At 38.6% G+C, this 5056-nt stretch overlaps 1 long non-coding RNA gene and 2 other non-coding genes across 4 annotated transcripts in view; 2 read left to right on the top strand and 1 right to left on the bottom strand.

Moving 5' to 3' along the window:
* The first annotated feature begins 817 nt into the window (after window positions 1-817).
* On the top strand, window positions 818-890 carry trnak-cuu (transfer RNA lysine (anticodon CUU)). Its single transcript has one exon. It is a non-coding gene; the product is annotated as a tRNA-Lys (tRNA).
* Window positions 891-1518: 628 nt separating this feature from the next.
* On the top strand, window positions 1519-1591 carry trnak-cuu (transfer RNA lysine (anticodon CUU)). The gene has a single exon. It is a non-coding gene; the product is annotated as a tRNA-Lys (tRNA).
* A 3229-nt stretch (window positions 1592-4820) lies between these two features.
* LOC116365159 (uncharacterized) overlaps window positions 4821-5056 on the bottom strand; it is an 8131-nt gene continuing 7895 nt past the window's right edge. For both annotated transcript variants that reach the window (XR_004208067.1, XR_004208068.1), the window contains one exon: window positions 4821-5056. This exon is cut by the window's right edge. This is a non-coding gene — a long non-coding RNA (uncharacterized LOC116365159).

Genomic DNA, 5056 nt, shown 5'->3' on the forward strand with positions numbered 1-5056 from the left:
TTTCGGACCATACATATATTTTGGCACGGTGGTTTCAACATCACTGTCAAAATCTGAAGTTCGGTATCAATATATATTTTTTCTTTTTGGAAATTTTTGCAAGAAGGGCCTCGTTAGCGCAGTAGGTAGCGTGTCAGTCTCATAATCTGAAGGTCGTGAGTTCGATCCTCACACGGGGCAGTAAAAAGCTTTTCAAAAGACAGTGTTGGCTGAAGATGAAGTGAAAATGTATTCTCTGTCGTTTTGGACTTTCACACAATACATAATTTTGTCAAGGTGGATACCACATCTTAAGGTCCATATCGATATGTTTTACTTTAGAATGAAATCAATCTTTTTGTCTCACAGGTTGTAGAATTTCAGACCATACATATATTTTGGCACGGTGGTTTCAACATCACTGTCAAAATCTGAAGTTCGGTATCAATATATTTTTTTTCTTTTTGGAACGTTTTGCAAGAAGGGCCTCGTTAGCGCAGTAGGTATGGCGTCAGTCTCATAATCTGAAGGTCGTGAGTTCGATCCTCACACGTGGCAGAAAAGCTTTTCAAAAGAGTGTTGGCTGAAGATGAAGTGAAAATGAATTCACTGTCATTCTGGACTTTCAGACATTACATACTTTTGTCAAGGTGGATACCACATCTTAAGGTCCATATCGATATGTATTACTTTAGAATGAAATCAATCTTTTTGTCTCACAGGTTGTAGAATTTCAGACCATACATATATTTTGGCACGGTGGTTTCAACATCACTGTCAAAATCTGAAGTTCGGTATCAATATATATTTTTTCTTTTTGGAAATTTTTGCAAGAAGGGCCTCGTTAGCGCAGTAGGTAGCGCGTCAGTCTCTTAATCTGAAGGTCGTGAGTTCGATCCTCACACGGGTTAGCAAAGCTTTCCAAAAGAGTGTTGGCTGAAGGTGAGAATGAATTCACTGTTTTTTTGGACTTTCACACAATACATAATTTTGTCAAGGTGGATACCACATCTTAAGGTCCATATCGATATGTTTTACTTTAGAATGAAATCAATCTTTTTGTCTCACAGGTTGTAGAATTTCAGACCATACATATATTTTGGCACGTTGGTTTCAACATCACTGTCAAAATCTGAAGTTCGGTATCAATATATTTTTTTTCTTTTTGGAACGTTTTGCAAGAAGGGCCTCGTTAGCGCAGTAGGTATGGCGTCAGTCTCATAATCTGAAGGTCGTGAGTTCGATCCTCACACGTGGCAGAAAAGCTTTTCAAAAGAGTGTTGGCTGAAGATGAAGTGAAAATGAATTCACTGTCATTCTGGACTTTCAGACATTACATACTTTTGTCAAGGTGGATACCACATCTTAAGGTCCATATCGATATGTATTACTTTAGAATGAAATCAATCTTTTTGTCTCACAGGTTGTAGAATTTCAGACCATACATATATTTTGGCACGGTGGTTTCAACATCACTGTCAAAATCTGAAGTTCGGTATCAATATATATTTTTTCTTTTTGGAAATTTTTGCAAGAAGGGCCTCGTTAGCGCAGTAGGTAGCGCGTCAGTCTCTTAATCTGAAGGTCGTGAGTTCGATCCTCACACGGGTTAGCAAAGCTTTCCAAAAGAGTGTTGGCTGAAGGTGAGAATGAATTCACTGTTTTTTTGGACTTTCACACAATACATACTTTTGTCAAGGTGGATACCACATCTTAAGGTCCATATCGATATGTATTACTTTAGAATGAAATCAATCTTTTTGTCTCAGGGCTTGTAGAATTTCAGACCATACATATATTTTGGCACGGTGGTTTCAACATCACTGTCAAAATCTGAAGTTCGGTATCAATATATATTTTTTCTTTTTGGAACTTTTTGCAAGAAGGGCCTCCTTAGCGCAGTAGGTAGCGAGTCAGTCTCATAATCTGAAGGTCGTGAGTATGATCCTCACACGGGGCAGAAAAGCTTTTCAAAAGAGTGTTGGCTGAAGATGAAGTGAAAATGAATTCACTGTCATTCTGGACTTTCAGACATTACATACTTTTGTCAAGGTGGATACCACATCTTAAGGTCCATATCGATATGTATTACTTTAGAATGAAATCAATCTTTTTGTCTCACAGGTTGTAGAATTTGGGACCATACATATATTTTGGCACGGTGGTTTCAACATCACTGTCAAAATCTGAAGTTCGGTATCAATATATATTTTTTCTTTTTGGAAATTTTTGCAAGAAGGGCCTCGTTAGCGCAGTAGGTAGCGTGTCAGTCTCATAATCTCAAGGTCGTGATTTCGATCCTCACACGGGGCAGCAAAGCTTTTCAAAAGACAGCGTTGGCTGAAGATGAAGTGAAAATGAGTTCTCTGTCGTTTTGGACTTTCACACAATACATACTTTTGTCAAGGTGGATACCACATCTTAAGGTCCATATCGATATGTTTTACTTTAGAATGAAATCAATCTTTTTGTCTCACAGGTTGTAGAATTTCAGACCATACATATATTTTGGCACGGTGGATTCAACATCACTGTCAAAATCTGAAGTTCGGTATCAATATATTTTTTTTATTTTTGGAACTTTTTGCAGAAGGGCCTCGTTAGCGCAGTAGGTAGCGCGTCAGTCTCATAATCTGAAGGTTGTGAGTTCGATCCTCACACGGGGCAGCAAAGCTTTTCAAAAGACAGTGTTGGCTGAAGATGAAGTGAAAATGAATTCTCAGTTGTTCTGGACTTTCACACAATACATACTTTAGTCAAAGTGGATACCACATCTTAAGGTCCATATCTATATGTATTACTTTAGAATGAAATCAATCTTTTTGTCTCACAGGTTGTAGAATTTCAGACCATACATATATTTTGGCACGGTGGTTTCAACATCACTGTCAAAATCGGAAGTTCGGTATCAATATATATATTTTTTCTGTTTGGACATTTTTGCAATAAGGGCGTCGTTAGCGCAGTAGGTAGCACGTCAGTCTCATAATCTGAAGGTCGTGAGTTCGATCCTCACACGCAGCAGCAGCAAAGCTTTTCAAAAGAGTGTTGGCTGAAAATGAAAATGAATTCTCTGTTGTTCTGGACTTTCACACAATACATACTTTTGTCAAGGTGGATACCACATCTTAAGGTCCATATCGATATGTATTACTTTAGAATGAAATCAATCTTTTTGTCTCACAGGTTGTAGAATTTCGGACCATACATATATTTTGGCACGGTGGTTTCAACATCACTGTCAAAATCTGAAGTTCGGTATCAATATATATTTTTTCTTTTTGGAAATTTTTGCAAGAAGGGCCTCGTTAGCGCAGTAGGTAGCGCGTCAGTCTCATAATCTGAAGGTCGTGAGTTCGATCCTCACACGGGGCAGTAAAGCTTTTCAAAAGACAGTGTTGGCTGAAAATGAATTCTCTGTTGTTTTGGACTTTCACACAATACATACTTTTGTCAAGGTGGATACCACATCTTAAGGTCCATATCGATATGTTTTACTTTAGAATGAAATCAATCTTTTTGTCTCACAGGTTGTAGAATTTCAGACCATACATATATTTTGGCACGGTGGTTTCAACATCACTGTCAAAATCTGAAGTTCGGTTTCAATATATATTTTTTCTTTTTGGAACATTTTTCAAGAAAGGCCTCGTTAGCGCAGTAGGTAGCACGTCAGTCTCATAATCTGAAGGTCGGGAGTTCGATCATCACACGGGGCAGCAAAGCTTTTCAAAAGAGTGTTGGCTGAAGATGAAGTGAAAATGAATTCAATGTCATTCTGGACTTTCAGACATTACATACTTTTGTCAAGGTGGATACCACATCTTAAGGTCCATATCGATATGTATTACTTTAGAATGAAATCAATCTTTTTGTCTCAGGGGTTGTAGAATTTCAGACCATACATATATTTTGGCACGGTGGTTTCAACATCACTGTCAAAATCTGAAGTTCGGTATCAATATATTTTTTTTCTTTTTGGAACTTTTTGCAGAAGGGCCTCGTTAGCGCAGTAGGTAGCGCGTCAGTCTCATAATCTGAAGGTCTTGAGTTCGATCCTCACACGGGGCAGCAAAGCTTTTCAAAAGACAGTGTTGGCTGAAGATGAAGTGAAAATGAATTCTCTGTTGTTCTGGACTTTCACACAATACATACGTTTGTCAAGGTGGATTCCATATCGATATGTATTACTTTAGAATGAAATCAATCTTTTTGTCTCAGGGCTTGTAGAATTTCAGACCATACATATATTTTGGCACGGTGGTTTCAACATCACTGTTGAAGGGCCTCGTTAAGCGCAGTAGGTAGCGTGTCAGTCTCATAATCTGAAGGTCTTAAGTTCGATCCTCACACAGGGCAGCAAAGCTTTTAAAAAGAGTGTTGGGTGAAAATAAAAAAAACAGCCACCGGAACGTGATTGTGACGTCATCGTGTAAAAACAGCCAACGGAACGTGATTGTGACGTCATCGTGTAAAAACAGCCAACGGAACGTGATTGTGACGTCATCGTGTAAAAACAGCCAACGGAACGTGATTGTGACGTCATCGTGTAAAAACAGCCACCAGAACGTGATTGTGACGTCATCGTGTAAAAACAGCCAACGGAACGTGATTGTGACGTCATCGTGTAAAAACAGCCAACCAGAACGTGATTGTGACGTCATCGTGTAAAAACAGCCAACGGAACGTGATTGTGACGTCATCGTGTAAAAACAGCCAACGGAACGTGATTGTGACGTCATCGTGTAAAAACAGCCACCAGAACGTGATTGTGACGTCATCGTGTAAAAACAGCCACCAGAACGTGATTGTGACGTCATCGTGTAAAAACAGAAGTGAAATTTTCTTTTCATTTCCTGTTTATTATTAAAGGAAATAATGAAAACACCAAAACAATAACTAAAACACACTATTTACTCTCACACCTTTTACATCCTCCGGTGATACGGATAAATAATGTAGAGCCAAAACACACTATTTACTCTCACACCTTTTACATCCTCCGGTGATACGGATAAATACTGTAGAGCCAAAACACACTATTTACTCTCACACCTTTTACACCCTCCGGTGATAC

This window comes from Oncorhynchus kisutch, unplaced genomic scaffold (genome assembly GCF_002021735.2).
Source record: "Oncorhynchus kisutch isolate 150728-3 unplaced genomic scaffold, Okis_V2 scaffold1177, whole genome shotgun sequence".
NCBI lineage: Eukaryota > Metazoa > Chordata > Actinopteri > Salmoniformes > Salmonidae > Oncorhynchus > Oncorhynchus kisutch.